Genomic DNA, 20884 nt, shown 5'->3' on the forward strand with positions numbered 1-20884 from the left:
CCTGAGCCTCCTGCAATCCCCCAATGGAGACAGCTCCAGCAACCTGCTGGGCAGGAGTCCCAGGGCTGTGGGGGCATCTGGGCTGTCTCTGGCTGCTTTGTGGTGGCTTGCACCAAACTGCTCTAGCTCCAAAGGCTGCCCAAAGCAGCCCTCATCCTTCTTAGGTGCAGCACATGCAAAGAAACTAATCAGAGCCATCCATCACTGTTCCTGTCAAACAGGGAAATTAAATCCTTTAGTTCAAAGTGACTGTTTAGAGCACTGGCTATTTAGAAAAGTCTATTTTTGGGGTTTTGGTGGTGTTTTTTTGTTGGTTTCTTTTTTTTTTTTTTTTTTGGGAGGGATATTGGTTTTTTGTTTGTTTGTTTTGGCGGGTTTTGTTTGTTTGGGTTTTTTCTTTTTTTTTTTTTTTTTTTTTTTTTTGGTGTTACAGACTTTTAATATAAGACAAAGGTGAATACCTCTCTCTCCTTTAGACTCTAAGGGCAGCCTTGTTCTGGCAGCTTTGTGGCTGGTTGCAGAGCTGAGCAGCTCCAAGGAAAGGAAAAGAGAGAGAAGAGACAACAAGGTACCTAAATACTGAGGGTACCTTGGGTGGCGGGGGATTACCATGTTAAAAGGCAAAACAAAAACAATGGGAAATTCCACCTGGGTCAAACTCAACTCTACAGTTTGGATGCAACTGAGAGTGTTATTCCTGAAATGGAACTAGGAAAAAAGTGTTGCTCTCTGTCCAGCAAAACACACTATCTTCCTAGAAAGCAGCTGTTAGCTTTCAGGCACTTGCTATCAAAGCAGAAGTAAAATACTTGATTTGCAGAACTGCTCTTGAGCTGCCCAAGACTTTGTGCGTGCATCCAGGGGTGCTGGAAATCAAGAGTTAATTCCCATCAACGCTTTAGGGAAGATAGACCTCAGAATTTGGTAAACTTACAAAACTCACTTTTCAGACAAAAAAGCTTTTGGATATATTTGTTACTTTTTCATCTGTCACTTATACTGTGGGCCACCATAAAAGTTAAGCAAGCTGTTATTCTTTTGGTACCTTATGGTTTATAAAACAAAATTAGGTGATATCTTTGGAAATGACAATAGGAAGATGGCGAAACAAGAACCACCTTACCATGGGTAGTGGAGGATTCCTAAAAGCTCAGAAAGAATGGCTGGAGATTCTATTACACAGACACAATTAAAAGCATAGTTTCTGTGTCTTAATTTGCTGCACAAAAGCCAGAGAAGCAGCCAAGCTGACTAAGGATTGGCTCCACTATTTGATGTTTCTGTGGGAAATCATATCTTGATCCTCGAGGCAAAAACCAGAAAAGTATTGTCCATCCTAAGCAGTGAAGACTTTTTAACTGTTAGCATAACTTGAGAAAATACATATTTCATGCAATGCTGGGAGCTGACTGTTGCTGTGTTGGGGATGAATTGGAAATTAAGAGTAATTTGTGTTAAAATTGGAACTTAAGAGTCATTTGTGTTAAATTTAAAAAACACAAAGCCCTAAAAGTATTGAATTGGCTAATCTCTATGTTTATAATCTCTGAGCTCAAGAAATAAAGATGTCTGCTCTACTCCTGCTCTCTAACTGTAGGGAAAATGGTCTGAAAATGGAGTGAAAGGGCATCAATGCTGCTGTTTTCTTGTAGTTATCTCCTTTGTAGCCTTGGAGGGGCAGCCAGCACAAAGACCAGACAGGTAGCAACGTGATTATTCCATGAAGCGAACAGCAGCCATGTACCCACGTGCTGATCTACTGCCCCGTAGGGTCTGTCCAGTTGAGACTTTTGGGTTTCTGCAGTGTAGGTCCTTTCTGACACTGGATGTGCTCCCTTTACACTGGTGCCATGCAAGGATGCTCTCTCTTGGTCATAGACATGCCAGAGGGATCTCAGGAGATGTAGCTGCACTGAGCTCTCTATATGGTTACCCACATGCTTTCTTCTGCTCTGTCAGATCCACAAATGCCTGTGAGAAACACTCAAGTGACACTTGGGCTTGGAGAGACTTTCCATTAACGAACAACAAAAAAAAAAAAAAAAAATCACCTGGCTTGTTTTGTTTGTGCATGTTTAATCACTGGTTTGATACATTTCTGTTAGTCAGCAGGCTGGTCCTGCAATAAGCTGATCTGTGACCTTTTGTAAAGGATACTTAAAAATGCAATGTGCCGGTTTGCACGGGCTCCTCTCAGCCTTTGATTGTGCCATCCATTCATATTGTTCTGCCAGACATACTTGCAGTCCAGCCCTGTAATCAGGAGCCTGAAAAGAGTGGCTGCACTGCATTTCCACAGCGTATGCCAACCCAGAGATACTGTGTTGCCGTCTGCCAAACCCGGGACTTCATTTCTCCCCATGCCAAGTCAGAAAGAAAACTCAGGAAAGGAAAAGGTCATCCATACAGAAGATGTGACATTTATAAAAATGCAGAGGTTGGAAGAGGATTTGCTATGTAAGACAGACACAATTAGAGTAGCTTTGCCCCTCCAGGCTCAAGCGAGTGTGACTTTGCCAGAGGAACTGGAAAATGGATGTAAGGACAGTGAGTCTGGGCATGGTAGGACCCACCCACTTTCCCAGTGCCATAAAGGTTTACACCACTGGTCTGCAGTCCATTTCATGTGTTGTTCCTAACACCTGGAAAACTCACTGGAGAGCTCAGTGGCTCCAGGTAACACAGCTAAAGAAAACCAATCTCTATTAACATAGCTGGTGGAGGAAGTATCACGACAAAGCAAATCTCTGGACACATTTAATGGAAAGCACTTGGTGCTCCAGAACCCTACCAAGAGCAGCATTCAGCATGTGACTGTAAGAGTGTAGGTGTGTGTGAGACAGGAAAAAGATTGAGGGGGACCAGTGGAAGAAGATACTGCTTTTCTTCCAATTATTATTTTGGATCCATCTGGTGTTTAAACCAGTCTTGCCAAGTCATAAGAAAAAGATCTGCTGTTCAGCAGTACTGCTGTGAGTCCCAGCTGATTTCTGTTCATGGATCATTAGGGAAGTATCTGGAGAGGAAAAAGCTCTTCCAGGACCAGGGAAGCCTCACAGCTTTATAGGGTCAGTCACCCACTCTGACTGATCTGCTACTAAAAGGAACTGAGAATATAATTTTCTTAAAGTGTTTTATTACTAAAGGTGGTCAGATGTGAGTAGGGTCAGGAAAATCTTAAAAATTCCTACATAGGTAAAATACAAGTTCTAAATATAATATAGATAAGTAAGCATATGCATAGTGTTTACTTTCAGCCACATGAAATTTTTGTCTAAGCTGACACATATTTATCAGCCTGTCCCAGCAACATATTTTGTTATGCAGTTGGAAATTCAGGTTTGAACAAATGCTGGTATTTTATATAAATCCATGAGTTGAAATTTAATTTTCTAAAAAATAATTGCCTGTTTCTGATGACTATTACAGCAATTATCTGGGGACAGTTTTTACTTTAAAGATTTGTCCAAGGATTTTTTTTTTCAGAATTTTAAAAGCAGTCATTACTGAATAGCTGTACTGAATCTGTGGGGAGTCATAATTAAGTTCATGATACAAAAATTAGTGGAAACATCCATCTTTGAAGACTGAATATTTCAAAACTTCTAATTTGCCCATCTGACTAAAGTCAGCTTCAGAAAAGGTTTTGGCTTCTTATCTCATCTTTTAATAAAGATTTCTCACATCTTTTTAAATTATAGGAATTGCTAGAATAAACTAGAAATGAGAAATTACATGAGTGGGTCAGTCTTTTCTGTGCTGTTCTTTTCCAGACTATAGGGCTTTCCTTTTTCTGTGTTTTAATATCCTCATCCACTACATGTAAGTCTATATCGATGTGGGACTTTGGGGGATTGTCTGTAACCAGTGATTTCATTATTCCTAGTGTGTTTTTTAATATCCTCATCCACTACATGTAAGTTTATATCAATGTGGGATTTTGGGGGATTGTCTGTAACCAGTGATTTCATTATTCCTTCATTAAAGCTTCCAGGTAGAAAACGTAATTAGGAGAATTTTGCCCAACAGGTATATAATTTCATGTTTTTCACTGATAGTTCTAGAGTTTGAAATTATACAAAATACAAGCCTTGGTCCCCCAAAGGCCAGTTCTGACTATTGTAAGCTCACTTCTTCTTCCAGAGGGGAGAGGGTAGCTGCTCCAGGTAGAGCCAGTGCAAATCTGAGACAATGACAAGGACGTGTTTCATGCACACACAGAACAGTGTGGCACGTTTGAGGGTGCGGTGTGATCCAGCAAATCTCAGACTAAATCAAAACCTCTGGGTATGGGGCCAAACATCTTCCTTTCTCCAGGCACCCCTGATCCCTAAACAGCCTGGGGCAGGGAGGGTGGAAGGAATGTGCACTGCTTGGTGCAGCAACTCCCACTGGGCTGACAATGAGTTCTGCCCACATTCCCTCCAGCTGTGCATGGGCAGCCTTGGCCGTACAGGATTGTCACTTAGGGCAACAGCCACATGTTGGTTTTGAAATTACCTTCCCCTGGGTTTCTCTGAGCTCAGAGCAATCCTGGGTGATAAAGATGCTCCCTGCCCTCTCAAGTATTGGCACAAGACTGTTCTTTTTTTTTTTTTTTTTTTTCCCAGAGCTTTTCTTGCATGCATGTTTCAGAGAGTGCAGACATATCTGTTTAATCTAGATGATTTAAAACTGACAGGTTGCATTACCAAGAACATGCTTAGTCTCATCTCATGCATAACATCTGTATCAGGAAATTTGCCAGTACATCATTACAAACATTGCTCCAGGGTAAATGCAGAGGTGGAGGTCTCAGAGGAGAGGCTGTCTGCCTGTGTGGGGATCACTCCTCAGGACCTTCTGGCTAAAAAATTTAAGTGTTGGAAAATACTTGGTTCCTTACAGGGACAGAGAGAGTAGATGAGAAGCAGATCTTGCTTTGGGACCAAAGGGATTTCTGGTAGAGGAGCTAGAAGCTGATGTTAGTGGGGGGAAAACCCATGCAAACACACCCATTCAGTGCCAACTCACAGAGGACATCCTCCCTTAAAAGAAACAGAGAGGAACAGTGCAGTCAGCAGTGTGATCAGAGAGATACTCTACCCTGTACTGTGTGACTAAAATCTCTGCTAAAAGAAAGGTCTCTGCTTAGATAAAATCTGTCACAACTGAGCAAGCAGAAGACTGGTGCTCTTGGAAGAAAAATATAACCTGTGGGTGGTTAAGTTCCTCTGAAGGAGTGAAGGAAAGAACAGAAAATTTATGAAGGTGTTACTTGGAAGAGAGATAAAAAGGGAAGTGCATTCCTGCAGCAAAAATAAAGTGCATAATAGATTAAAATTGGAATTTGTTGTAAAAATTTTAGGGTAAGTATGATCAGTAATATTTGGGTATTAAAATGCCTGTGAGTAACAAGAAGTTTATTAAGGAATAATGCAAGCCAAATGTAGTTAGGGAAAAAAATATTATGTTGGAGGAATTTAAGCTAGGAGGTGTTGCTAGAAAGGGTTTCTGTTCTTAGTGGTCATGTAAATAGATAAATAACACTGGCTTCTGCCAGATATTAGGGCTTTTTTTTCCTCTTTCACATTCATTAGAGTAGTGTCTTATAATGTGTAATGCCACTATTTTTTCTGGATAGTAATTGACTCTGAGCTTTGTTTCCAGCAGTTGTTTGAAGTTTCCAGAGTTTCAAGGAATCTCTGCCTTATTACAACAGAATTTGGAGCTTTTTGATTCATTTAATTTCTTGTAGTTGGGGGTAGGGGAGACTTTCTGCTACAGTTAGTGTAAACACATGTAAAGTATATTTGTGCATGACCTGCAAAGATTTATAGAAATAGCAATTTTCCAGAGCACTAATAATGGGAATAATTAATTTCCTCTTCTGGATGTCATCTGCTGCTCTTCAGCGCCCCAAGATGAGATTGCTTTCTAGGAATGAAGCAGGTGGGGGAACTTCCTTTATTTTTTCTGGGACTATGTGATATGCAAAAGTAGAAAACATCTCTTCATACTTAAGACAGGTCAACTCCACTGATACCCTGGACTTACCCATGGGTAGGAATCAGGTCTGCTATGTGTGATACTTCACAAGAGTAATATAAGCATCTGAATCTGTTAAAAAAACCCCTCAGATCTGGGTCTGGCTGTGGTGTATAAATAAGAGAACATCAGTAAATTGCTGCAGAACTACGAAAGTCCCAGGAGGAATACTGCTGCTGGTCTCCCCAGTGCTTGTGCTGCTTGGAGTATCTCAGTGAACCAGTTCTTATTTTGTAGCCTAGGATTAAGGTGTTGAAAACAAATATTACTTTTACTGTATACTCCACCAGTGACTGTGATGAATTATGAGTCCAGTGTACTTTTAAAGTGAAATTCCTGGGTGTATTTCACATTTTTAGTATGCATTAGTTGAGTATTTGATAACTGGAGGATTTTTCATTTTTCACTGATATATTTTTCCTGCAAAATGAGTATTTAAATATAATGCTATTGAATTCCTATCACAACAGTTGTCTCTGTCTTAATGCTGATAAGAAATTTAATTTGCTTCTTACAGCCTTCTACTAACCATGATAAAAACTTATTTAAATAAAGTGGATATCACCTCCTTAGAATTCCCAATGCCTTCTTCTTGGTAGGCAGAGCTAATTTATAATTTCTTTTCAACCACCTTTAGAGGCAGTAGGAAGAATTTTCAATTAATTGCAACTGTCTTGGCAAATCTGATCTTTCTAGGCAAGCCAAGACTGCAATAGCCTCCACTAAAGCTGCTGCTGAGGAAAATTGCAGACAAAACATAAATGGGTTGTTAATTGTGTGTTTGGTTGGTTAAATTGTTTGTGATATTGTGCACAGTTCCTACTATTTTACAGAGGAAGACAAAACCCACAAGACATGTGTGTGTTTACAGGAAGCTTAGAAAGATGATTTGAAAGGGGGAAAGGCCAGCCAAACACTAACAAATCCCTGCTGTGTTCCAGTTCTTAATCTGCCATAGATACATCAAAATGATTTTCAGTAACTGATCTGTTAATTACTCTGCTGAAAATAGGTCAGGAAACTGATCAAGGAAAGTGATAAAGGCAAAAGGTATATATTTTTTTAGTGTTGGATTAGTTGATTAGATAATGATTTCAAACCATGAAATACTTGTATTTTGACAGTCACTTAGCAGTGTGTCTTGCTATCCTATGTAAACACATACTGTAAATCATGTGGTGACCCTACCAGCATTCAGAGTGTCTACAGAAGCTGCATGTGGAGGAAAGAAACTCTTAGTCCATCTTTTTGTACCCTTTGCAGCACATCTATTTTTAAAACCTCATAGAGGACTTTGCCCCTGTCCTTTTCAGAGCACATACACGTCAGCTCTGCTTGTCACTTCTATTTTCCTCTGACTAGAGTAACTTGTAGAGGGAATTCAAGAAGTAAGCAGACAGCCAACATGACATGAGCACTGTCAGGCAGTGATGGCAAGCAGCTTTAAGCCATGCTTGGAACTGGGATAGGTTTTATTTCCTCCTCCCCCAGTTCATCTCAGGTGTTTTTCTGACTTTGAAATTCTACTCAGCATTTTATTAGGGAAATTTCCAGAATCAAGATGTCCTGGAGAAAGCCAGGAGAGAAGAAGCAGAAGCACACTGAAACTGCTGAAAAGATGAGGTAGGGTGTAGCCCAGTGAGATATGAAGGGTCTGGCCCACAAAAGGTGGTTTTGGGACAGCAACTGCTCTGCAGCCTGAGTGAGGAATAACAGAGTTGATCCACTGTTTAATGCCTGTGCAGATGCCACTGAACCCCACGCTGGAACAGGAGTAGCACCCAAATGAGTGGCCAGGCTGAGATGTGCAGTGCAAACAGGGAGTTTTGGGAGTGAGCCATTGAATGATGGCCACAGGTTACTTGGGTGAGAGGATGTGGGTCCTTCCCAGCCATTGAAAGTCATAGAGGGTATTCAGCTGGTGGGGTTAAAAGTCTATAATTGCATGGAGAGAAATGAGCAATTGGCAGCCAAGCAGGAAGCTCTGGACACAGTTTATTGTGTACCAGGGATGTTTCTCTGAACCTCTCAGAGCCATGCACACAATTCCCGCTCTCTGGGTTTAGCAGCGTGTGTTTCCTCACTCCCATAGATATCCTGAGAGTGTATCTTGCTAGTCACAGAGCATTCCTTCCCTGGGCACAGCCAGCTCCAGTGGCATTTCCTTTTTCTTCTCACAGCTGGCTCCTGATCAGATCCGCTTTGTGTGCATGCACCCAGGGCAGGGGGTGGTTTTGCTCACAATCGCTGTGCAGATGGTGCCCAGTTGCTCTATTTAAGCACTGTGGGGAATACATGGGCACAGCCAACAGCTTTACCACAGGTGGTGCTGAAAAATCAAAGCCTTGTCTGCCTGTTTGAGTGGGTAACGAATTTGTCACCCACTGCAATCCTCGTCTCTCTTGCCCTGTTTCATGACAAAGGCACATCTGCTCCTTGCAGCAGACCATTTCCTCTTCTGAGAAACTGCTTCATATGGGGGAATCTTGGAGGAAGCAGACCCTGCTCCTCCTGCTTTCTTGCCGACTCATTTCACCCTAGCGTGCAGAGATGGACAATGTGAGATCAAATGCATTCAAGGGAATGGGAAGCTGAATGCCTCCTGGAAACTTCATTAGGGATGTGTCACTGCCTTCATGAAACCAAGAAGTGAAAAAGAACACAAGGTTTGTAATGCTTTTTGGGAAAACTCTGAATTTAACTCGACCCACCCAGCCTGGTTACACCTCACCATACAGCTGGGAGGTGTGGTCCTGCCGGGCTGAGGCAGGAGGGTGTGGTGCCTGCACCCCCAGGATTAATTAATTTTCGTTAATGCAACAACAGAACCTTCAATTTAGGTGTGCAGAGCCTGGGCTATAAAATCCCCCAGCTCTTTAATACAGCCCCAGCCTGTGCTTGCCTCCTTTGCTCTCCTGGAGAAAGGCTGCACACCAGAGTTAGCGGTTTGTGATAGTTCTGAGGAGCTTCCCCTGAGTGGGCGCAGCCTAAACTGGCTGGGGAGGACAGATGAAGCTGGGTGGCTTCAGGGCTCTGGGTTAAGCAGGAATATATATCCTGGTATGGGCTGACCTGTCTCACACCTGCCTCAATATCAATGGTGCAAGACAAGAATCTAACCTGGAGACAGGCATCATTCATACCTTTGCTTACTCTTGTCTTTGTAAAGAACAGAAGGAGCCACAAATGAGAATGTATGCAATACTGCCATTAAGATGTGCTCTGCAACTACCTAATTCTATTGCTTTTGGGTTACTTCCAGAGTATTTCTTTCCTTTCCTTGGCCATATGGGTTTAGCATTGACTCCTTTATTTTTCCTGCCTCACATCTCCTGGATACCTTTCCAAATTGTGATTACCTTTAAGCACTTGCTTAGCCATTCTTGACACTGAGCAAGGCTTCTCTCTTCTATCTTAACACTCTCTTCTCCTCTGACAGTGAGGTTATGTACTTTCTCACACTGTCATGTATATGATCCTCTGAATTCCTCAGCAAACTTTTTTTATTGCCATCAAAGATTAATGGTGCTTACAAGATGAGTTTTTTACATTTAATTTTAGTAATCTTCCCCTGTTTCTCCAGTCAAAGCTGCAAGCTGCCAGGCTGTGATGGGGGGGGGGGGGAAAAAGCCTTTAATTTTAAAGGCTCTGAATAACCAGGTTTGCTGTACAAGCAAAACAACCTTCAGTGCAGAAATTAATATGGGCTCACCATGTAAGCAGCTGTATGATGAACCTTGACTTGGAAACTTCCCCTGAGTCTCTTCTTCCTCTGGTCAAATTGATTGTGCAAATGCAGTGGATTCCTGCTCCAGGAATACAAAACAAGCATCCTGGTGCTGTGACATGGCTACGTGCTAGGATGCAGCAGCTGCCTATGCTAGCCTTGGGAGAGCTCAGCCTTGAAGGAGATCAGACTTTCTTCCTGTGGCTGGAGGAACCCAGCAACACAAGCCTTCGTCAGGGGCAAACAGTGAGGTAAGAACTTGTCGATGAGTCATGCTGAAAATCAATATTTCCTCTGCAGTTTAAACCGTAAGGAAGATGGATGTCCAGGGTACATTGATCTGAGCATAATCCATGCTGACATACTCCTTGCATTCCATGGGAATACATGGTGGCCTAGTCCAGAGAGTAGGCAAGTGGACTTCAGTGTTGGCACATTCACTTGTGTGCTGGCACTGTAGGTTAAAGGACCCCTCTCAGACCCAAAGATAAACCAGGGACAGTGTGATGGGGTCCTTTGGAAGGAGAACATGGCAAATGAGGTAGATGAAATTAAGGCTATCTCAAGGAAATAGGGGAACCTGAATGTTCCAGAACTGTGATCAGGCTTTATTCATGTTCTCATTAAACTGACTGAAGTGCAGGTTGCTGGTTTAAAAAAATAACTTTTTGAAGGCATTTTTTGGCCTGACACATTCCTTGAGCTAACTCACTACGTGACTGCCCAAGGAGAGAAAAGCATGACTGAGGAGGAACAGAATGGCAATGTCATTTGAGCATAGCTTCCATGCAGACTGGCTTCTCTTGAGTAAGGAATACCCAGCTTCAGAGAATTTGGGCTATTCTTACCATTACAATGTTTAAAATGGCAATTGTCTCATCTTTTCCCATTCATGTGTTCCATTTTGCTTAACAAAGAGCAAACTTCAAACAGCAATTCACTCTCATCCCTTGAATGAGGTTCAAGCCAATGTATAAATCATGGATTTGGGATTTATTCTCATGCTATCACATGACAATTCAAGGTCAAATCCCTACAGAGAAGATGTATTTTAAGAAGAAATAACATAAATGAGGCCAGACCATTGAAGATGTCCTTGTCTATGGACTACAGGGGCATGTGATTCATGGGAACTGCAGAGGATGAACTTCAGGGGCATCATGCTTTCTTTGCTGTAGTGCAAGCACAGAGGTCAGATTTTAATACAGAAGGTCTTGACATTTCCCATTGGAAAGATTCTGTTTCAGACCAGTAGAGGGAGAAATCAGGCCAAAGACATTAATTAGTTTTTTTCACAAAGATTTATGGAGGGGGAAAAAAGTCTAATTTATAGTTAGAGTGCAAGAAGAGTTGTCTGGGTTGCTGCTGGGTTCTTTGCTGGTGCCGGTGCCCTTTATTATTCCATTCAATAAAAAGCTAACAAATAGTAAGTATATGTTATATCTTCCTGACTGGGAAAAAAAAAAAAAAAAAAAAAAAGACAATTTAATTTGAGAAGCAAAGTCTTAGTAGTCAGTAGCTCAAAGATGCACTGGAATATTTCACAAGGTAAAAAGAAACTATTTGCACTTCTGAAACACTTGCTGCAACTCAAAAAAGTTAATCTTCTGAAAAGTGTATAAAGTATAATGTCCCAGAAGACCATTAAAGAATCTTTGAAATAATAAAACACAATAATAAGCAAACTAGTAAGTGTAGTCATGTATGGATTTTGGGAAGTGATTGAAGTTATCACTCTCATCCATGATAGATTTGGTACAGCATAGGCAGAGAGGGGTAGAATGACTTGCACATTTAGACCCTACAAGAGAAGGAGCAGGCATTTAGGGGAAAAACCATCAAAGTAATCACACCCAGAGAGTAATGAGATTGTGTGAGACTCACGTTGTTGGTGCCACTGTTTCAAATGTAGCTGCTCTGATACAGATTCAGATATCACTGTCTTTGCACAGTCCATTTTCATTTCCTTGTAGAAATGGATTTGACTGTCATTTCCAATGTTGAGTATATTCTTTCCTTCTCTTGGTCTCTATACTATGTGCTGCAACATGTCTGAATCTAATTGTGTTTTATTTAAAATACAAATCGTATCAAACATTAAGAAAAATTTGAAGCAAGCAGCATGATTTCACAGCAGAATATAGGTGAGTCTGTGGTTCTCTCAGGATTGGCTCCATGGGTAAGTAATACCTTTGGGAAGCTCTGTCCCCTGCCAGGGCCATAAAAGGGGAGCTTCAGAAGAATAGTCACCCTTGATTTCTCCCCAGAGCCTCAGAGGACCTTTTATATCCTATCCCAGGTCATTACAGACTGGGAAGAAAAGATTGAAATGCTGTGCAACATGGTAATACCAGGGCTACATCGGGCTTCAGAGCTGCCTTGCAGTGTCTTGATGTTGTTGGAATTTCTATAACAAGGCCAGAATTTGTTCACTGCTTTGGGATGGAGCCTCTTACTCAAAAGGAGATCCTGTCATTCTGGAGTGGAATGCCAAGGAGGAATCAAACTTTGGTCCGAAACAATGGTATGACCTCTCCACAAATAATGTGGGACTCCTGTAAAATGAGAATTTGTTGCTGCTGAGAGCTCTTGGAAATGGTTTTAGGGATTTTTTTTCTTACCATACATCTTTACAATTTTGTCTTTCCTGAGTTCAGTTTTTGATGGATAAACTAGTCGCAACCAAAACCTTGGCTGTTTCACTGTTGCTTTTTTCTTGTATTGCTGTAACCAACCTTTCACATAACTTTTACTTGAAATAATAAATTTAAGTAGTCCCATATATGAGAAGTAGTCCTGCAAAGTTAGTCCTGCGAAGTAAGGCACAAGTTATGTCACAACACAGTCACAGAAGGGAAATTGCAAAGGTGTGAGCTTATTTTCTGCCTACAGGTATCACTGACTGTAGTCTCTCTCATCACTTATTATTACAGTACCATCTCTCATAATATATCAGGTATAGTGTAAGCAGAGATGGGAAAATTGCAGATTATGTGATTTTATCTCTTCATCTAGTGACTTTAAAGAGACACTGAATGAGTCTGGAAAGACAACTTGTGTGTGTATCCACACACTAGGACTCTCTTGGTTAAGATACCATATTAGCTACAACCTACTGGGAAAAGATTTTAAAAGTTTTTAATGAGTTTTAGCATATTTCCTGAAATCTACAGATCCTTCTATATCTGAATGCCAGGATCTGTGGTCTAAAGGTAGTTAATGCTCCAGTGAAGATTAGGAGAATGGATTCCCCCATTAACAACTGAACACAGTCAACCAATGTACTTAATTTGTACTTCATTTATAGTTTCTGTTTTGTCTTTCTCTGAGTTCCTGAGATGTGAGATACCAGCTTCCATGAGTGTGTGCATCTGGCTCCCTATAATTTTCTCAGTAAGTAGGAATGAATGTCGAGGTCCTAGGAGGACCACCAAAGCTAGTGTCCTGCTGATGTCCTGCTCCTGAACTGCACTTGGTCAACAGACTGAAGGAATTTTATTATTCATGTAGCTGGTAAAACCCTATGTGTTTCTGTCTTATCAATAATTCATCCTTATCTTGCCCATCTGCTGTTCAGAGAACCTCACCTCACAGATAAAACTGTATCTGGAGTCTACAGGAATCCTGAATTTTCTCTTCTTAATCCCTTTGCATTCCCCTTCACTTCTCCACTGGCAAAATATCCCCTAACACCAAGTGAAGAACCTTGATAATGCCTTTGAGAATAATTTAAAATTCTTTGGTATTTCATATGGAGATGTTTTAAAATGTTTATGCATGTAAGAGGTAAGATTAAGTTGCAAGAAGGGGCAATATTACTGCAAGTGAAACAACTGAACCTCAGATATAAAAGCTAAAGTCTTACAGCAACACTGGCTTGACAATTTATTTTCTGTTCTGTCTGAGGGTTTGGTGTGGGCTTTTTTTCCAGTGAGTTATTGCTTGTGGTAGAGCTATTTGCATCAAGTGCATCAACAGGGCATTACAGGTGTAATTGAAACTATTCCTGTTAATGCCATTTAATATAGACCATTGAATAGTTTAGAAGTAGGGAAGTCACATAATGCTCACAGTGTATGCTAGGTCACTACTAGTAGTTGCTGTGGAAACCTTATTGTCTCATCTACCACAGCAGTACATAATTGTAGCAGGTTTGTTTTTTTTCAAGGATTACATTCCAGACCATTTCAGAGAAAAAGGAATATTATTAAACTTCACCAAATGCAGTTTCATTAAAGGAAATTTCTCACCTTTCTGCAACAGGTGTGGTAATGGGAGTGAGGCTGCATTTCAGATGCCATCTCAGGACCACTCCAGTTACGCTGTTCAGGCACAAGGAAATAAAGCTACAGAACCAGGAACATTTGAGGTAAAATGGGCTGAAATCTCCAGTAAGAGGTATGGGCCATCTGCTCTTCCAGAAATCAAGCCATCAAGCAGTGATGGCTGTAACAGCTTTATTGTCCATTGATGGAGGCCTGTTCTAAATGGGTTTGCATACAGGGAGGATTCAAACAATGCCAACTTGTTACAGGGAGTGTGGTAGCACATGTGCAGCACACTGGTACCAACCAACACCTGGAAAATTCCATGAAGAAACCTGCCCAAGAAGGCTGTTGATGGCCATGCTCTTCTTAGGTGTATATAAAGAAAAACATTGGTCTGCAACAATGCTTGCCCATCCTGTTAGCCTTCTCAAGTCCTGCTGTGGAGGTTGACAGGCATCTTTCCTAACAAAGAGATGCTGGTCAGCAAAGAAATAGTGCATCAGCATAATTCCTCATAAGAATGACCACAAGAAAACAACTCAGGACTTTCAAAGTGAATGTCAAAGTTTTGGGTGGGTTTTTTTTTTGTTTATTTATTTTTATTTATTTTTTTTATTTTATTAATCAAAATGTTGTTGGATTAAGGTTTGGCTGCAGAGCTCTCTCTTCCTGGTATCACAGATGGTATCACAATAAGACAGTATTCTTTGTGCTAGACCCTAATTCAGTAAAAATTATTTACAATTGTTTTAATGACTTTGTTAATGATTCACAGGTATCTTATATGCACTATTTACTCATCTGTCTTCATTACCCCGTGGCCTAAAGTGGAGATGCCACCAAAGAGAACAATAATTGGCTCCCGTAGGAAAATGAACAGTTCAAGCTCTGCAATTAGAGACTGGTCTCTCCCCTTAAATACTTAATTAATAGATCAGAGTATTCTAGGTTTTAAAATTCTAGTGACTCTATTTTTATACATTCACCAGGAACTTGGATAAGGAAATGAAGCTTAGTATATAAATATTTGCTTGGAGTGACACACCCTACTGGTGTGTCTGAGAGCTGAGAGTTTCAGAGCTCAGCAGGGAAAGAGGACGTGTAGTTTGGGCCTGGGTCTGCTGGAGGGCTGGTGTATGCCAATTTTCACACTGGGAAGGTGGTTCTCATAGGAATTATAAAAATGAGAAATTCCTGAAGTGTAGCTGTTGCTACTTTGGGCAGAGTGGAAGGGGTTAAGGAATAAGTCTTGCAGGGCTGATGCTGGTCTTGCAGAAGAAGAGTGCATCTATGCAGTGCCTGCAGCCCACTGCAAGGACAATGCAAGGTGAAGTGGCATGGTCCTGTCAGACACAATACCTTTAAAACAAGATGGAAAAGTAAAATGGCTGATCTGAGGTCCCAAGGCAGACACAGAAAAAAGAAACTTGTGTGTATTTGGGACAATCCCCGGAGGATTTGATTTGAATAAAACCACACAGTCATTTCTGCAGCTTGTGACAGATATAATCCTGCTCCAGTATATCCCATGTTCTTTTGGGGGTAAATTAAATGAGAAGAATTTTACTCTGTGTGTGAGAAAACACCAAGTAACAAACTGATTATAGAAAATCCAGGGAGAGGAATTAGACCATGGGGTAAGCTCTTTGAAACAAACACAATGTATTTTCTATGGACTTGTACAGAACAAGCTCAAAGGGTACTGAACATAATCAAGGCATGTGAGAGGTTGTGCAAGAATATGTCAAACAGTAACATGATGCGATGTGCCAGCATCCAACACATCTACTTTCATAATACTTTGACTCAGTCTTTTTCTGGAATGAGATGCTGGTAGGCAACTTTCTTTTAATTGCTTTGATTATTGCTGCTATGCTATTTGCCACTAAGCTTTGGGTTTGGGAAAGGAGAAACTACCTTTCTAAAGAGTCAGTGTGGAAATAGCTTTTGCTTGGTAATTTTTATTTTAATGTCCAACTCTGCTAGATGTATCATGGAGAAAAGATTCTCAGAATATCTGTTACTTCTGCTCCTGGGTAAGCCTTACCAGTCAGTGTATCTAACTAACAAGGCTCAGAAACATTAATGAACTAGCCTGTGTCATTAGCAAAGAGCTCGCCTCACTGTCACCAGGCATTTTTGCTGTTGCAACACCCATTTTTTTTCTCAGCCATGCACTACTGATTCTGAGCACACAGAAGATGAATATAACAGAATGAATGTCACACATGAATATCACAGAAGGGACTTCAGTGTAAGATGGCTGCATAAACATTTTGTAAATGTGGACGAAATTTTATCTATTTCCATCCAGTGGTCTAATGGGAAAGGGGAAAAAAGTGAACAAACTTTTTCTCTTTGAAAAAGTGAATTTTCTCTTTAACTCAGAAATGGTTAAGTCCTATATCCCCAAACAATTGGTTGATCCCCAAAACCAGCTGATCTGATTTTGTTGACCTAATTTCCATGTGGAAATTACTGTCAGGATTAGGGTTTCTTTCAAAAAAAAAAAAGAAATTAAAGAATTTCTGAAAACTACTTTATTCAGGATGTACTAAAATATAAGAAGTTAATAAGAAAGTATTTTAATTTTAACTAATCTTCCTTAAAGGAAATCACTGGTTTTGTACTGCCTAGGATTTTTAAGACTCTGTTCATAAGATTTGTTTCATTATTCCTGTGGTTTTGCTTGTAAAATATAAGTAAAATATAAGCATAGAATTATATAATGTATACTCTATGCATCTGAGGATACTTTTTCTGTATCGAGTTATAATAAGGGACAGAAAAGCATTTAACACTATCACTTTCATTTATCAGCTTTAGCCAAAGGCAGTCGGGTTGATGACAACTTAGATTTTAATAATTTGAAATAATGAAAGACTTCAATTTATTTGAATAAGAAAAGCATTTTATAGGTCTTTTTATGAAAAGCAACCTTCTAGAGTGTATTCTTGTAGTCTGGCTCTAGGTATCAGAGGTGTTAAGTAAAATTAAAAAATTCGTGAATGGTGCTAGAGAATTGAAGCAAGGAACTCAAAAGAGAGCTGCAGGCATAATAGTTTTAGATGGGTTTGTTTTAAACTCAAAATTTCACAGCTGTCTGTTGATTCTGGTACAAAGAAATCAAATGAAGCTGAAAGAACATATCACTAAACACAAGAGATCAAGAACTAAACCAACACTCGCTCCTGTTTGTTCAGTGCTTGAATCTGTGAAGTCAAATCTGCCTTAATATGAGCATTTTCCTGTTTAGTTGGAGACTTGCATGGTTTTTCTTATTCCTCCCCTGGGCACCACAGAGCTTTTTCTCATTTCTTTCAATTTGTGAAGAAGAGAGCATAGCTGAGCTATAATAAAGATGATACCACATCCTCAATGCCACTTTGCCCAGGACACAAATGCAGCTCTAAAGAAAAGAATCCATGGACCACATCCCTCCTGCTGCTTGCTCGTCCTCGGATTGATGACATAGAAGGAGTTATTGCATGAAAGGTGGGGCTAAATGGAGAAAAAATAAAGAAAGAAACAAAAAACCACCCCCTGAGGATGAAGGACATCCTGACATTGTTTCATATGTTTCAGCCACTGCCAAAACATGAAGTCCATTCTTCAGGGAAATTGAAGAAGTCACCGCACCTTTCAAGAATTTTCTTTTTACTTGCAGAAATGTAGGAACCTAATGTCCTTGCCCATACCTGTTTAGTGACAATCATAAAGGAAGAGCACCAAAAGCATCTTCATTTCTTTGCATGCAGCTTCTTCCACAAATACCTTCAAGCTTGCATTTATGCACCCTGAAAGAATGAGGAAACCTACAGTAACAGCAATACAGTAGCATCATGTTCTCTTCTACAACTTATTAGCATTCTGATTATTCCCATTTTTCCAATAATCATGGAAAGAATTTCCCTTACCAATTACACATTGTATGTTTTTCTCTACCATCTTCCTTACTAATTCATATTCCTGCTGTTGCCTTTTTATTTTCCAGAAAACCACAACATAAACAAAAAAAACTAAAAAAAAACCTCTGTTCTCTCCCCCCACTGGTCATAAATTGTTTTTACTGCATTTGGTACAGTTTGTCTGTAACTGCTTTCATCCCAGTTGTGAGAGTTTGGTAAGTTTTTGTCTTTTCAAAGTATTAGCTTGCCTAAGTTCTGCTGCTGCTAGGTAACTGCCAAAACTTCCTTAAGCTCTCTCCCTTACTAGTGTAGGTACATAGCCCTAATCCTGTCTTCTCTCAGCTTTCCTTTTTCTCTTTTCACTCTTAGCATTTATCAGAGCTCCTCCATACACTGTGAGGCTTGTGGGTCAGGGAACATGGCTGTTGAAATCTCCAAAGGAAAGTCATGGCAAAGTGTAATATCAATTGTCATGCCCAACATACTAAGTACTGCTAAAAATGTGTCCATTGTTTTCAGTTCTTCTTACTCATTTTCTTATGGCCTATGAATTACTTAAGTATTTTAACTTATTTATCATAATACTTTATGTTTTGCATAGACACTTTCTAAAATGATTTATGTTTACGAAGTTCTTAAGATCCTAAGATAAAAGGTTACAATGATTTTCAAGTTATTACTATCAAATTATTGTTAACTACACTTTGTGAAAATATTTTGAGGTCTTAAGAGATCAGTTGAAATTAAGAGAAACTTAATTACTTATTACTGTCTATTTGCTGCCCTAAGATACCAGTTTTAGGCTGGACTAAATTCATAATTGGTCCTTGTGGCTAACACAGCAGCTCGTGGCTTTTCAGCAGGTACTGTCCATATTTGCATCTCCAATTTCCCTGTCTAAACCCCTATTTTTATCAAGAAGGTTGGGACACTCTGAAAGCAAACTTCACAAAGTCCTTGTGGAGTAGTCTGTGATTGTCAATGAATAATCCAGCATGACTGTGCACATTGGCTAACATCATATTTCTGCATTCCCCTGTGTATCCTCCGAGGGAATACCAAGCCAGCAAAAATCTTATTTTCCCAAAAAACAATTTATTTGAAGGTTTTGCAGCAATCATATGCTGTACAAAAAACGGCCAAAACTCCTGATCATATGAACTGTGCTCCAAAAATCTTCCTATTGACTAGGAGCCCCATTCCATGGATGCTGAGGGCAGAGGGAAGTTCTTTGTAGAGTGGGATCTCCTACCCAGAACTACTGTTGTCAGGCTAGTCAAGGCAAGGTCCCACAGGTCCTGGAAGCAGCCTGCCCTGACCTCCTTACACCAGTGCAGCCAGCTGGTTGCACAGCACAGCTTGGGGACAGCCTGAGGAGTCACCTGTTGGCCACTGCAGCCTTGAAGCTACAAGTTATGGCATCACTGGATTTAGTGCTGAGCATTCCAAGCTATAGCAGCCTGCTATTTCAGTCTGCATTTGGATGACTTTTTCTTTATGGAAAAAGGCTGTATTGTGACAAGAGAAACTTACCACCAAGAAAACACATTATTTTCTTGTCCTGCACCCCATTATTACCAGATCTGCCTCCCATTTTTACAAGATTTTTCCCATGCTGCTGCCTAAATAGCACCATGGTTGCTGTTATTACTGATGTGTTGCCTGGATCCAACTTTTTTTTTTGCTTTTCTCCACACTGAGAAAGATTGCATGGTCTGTAGTTTATCCTAACTGTTGTGAATATATGGAGAACTGGGAATTTTAGAGCTATAGGATTTGAGACAGGCATACAGGGCACTCTTCTTTTCCTGATGGCTCCTCACTCTTGCCAGCATCCCTTTCACCTCTCAATGCTCTGCTCCTTTCTGCATCTACCAGGCACTGGGTGGAAAGGTGCTTGGGCATGGGGTAAATATTCCCATGCCACCACTAGGGACTTGTCTCTGGATAGTTTCTCTTCCTTAAACTTCTGTTTATTCTGTATGCTTATTTAAATGCTTATTTTAATTAGTCAATAACCATATTTCATGTGATTCCAGGAAAAGCCTGGCTTATCTCAGTTTCCCCATCTATCCCTTATGATTTGGCCTGTAGGGGTGAAAAAGAGCTTTTATGCAGGTTTGGGGGTTTTGTTTCAGTGTTATTTTGGGTGGTTTTTTTGTTTGTTTGTTTGTTTGTTTTTTAATTGTGACTGGCATCCATTAAAAATACCTGCTACAGATGCAAGAAGTTGATTTCTCTCCAAGTGAGACACCAAAACCTGTAGATGAGGTCAAATAGGGCATCCAACAAAACTGGTGGGGATACAGTCAAATAAAGAAGTCCAGCACGGTATCCACAAGGCTATTACAGTATTTTTTACTTGTGCATTGTTCCCTTTCCCCTCTTTCAGTGCCACTCTGTCAGTTGCTAATAGCTGGCTTACTTGTGCCACTGATTAGTATCTTCTCTGTGGAGTACTGCTGCGGTAAAAACATGTAAATGTAAAGATGTAAAAATATACTGATTTACATGTAAACCTAACATATTGGCTACTGTATTGGTGTGGAATGAAAGAGCCTGAAGTCCAACACTTTATCTCCAGTGGTGAAGAATCTGAAATATTACCTTGAAAGGAAAAAACATTCTGTGTACCTAATTGCAGAATGTTGAGACATTACTCTTGAATGTAATATTAGCTTAGTAGCTTGAGTGTGAGGCATAAGATCTCAAACAGTTTTATCTGTTTGACTTCATTGTTGTATAATCATAAACATTATAGAATTACTGGTATTGGTGGCTGACTTTAAAACATTATTCTTCCAGTGTTTCAGCTGGAATATTGGGAGAGGGGTTTCTATACAGATGTTTTTTCAATTATTAAAAGTGCTTAAGTGTGTTATCAATTACTCTTCTCTAATACAGGCAATGTGTGACCTATTGTTTAAGTCAATCTCTGATTTGTTGCCATGTCA

This window comes from Taeniopygia guttata, chromosome 2 (genome assembly GCF_048771995.1).
Source record: "Taeniopygia guttata chromosome 2, bTaeGut7.mat, whole genome shotgun sequence".
NCBI lineage: Eukaryota > Metazoa > Chordata > Aves > Passeriformes > Estrildidae > Taeniopygia > Taeniopygia guttata.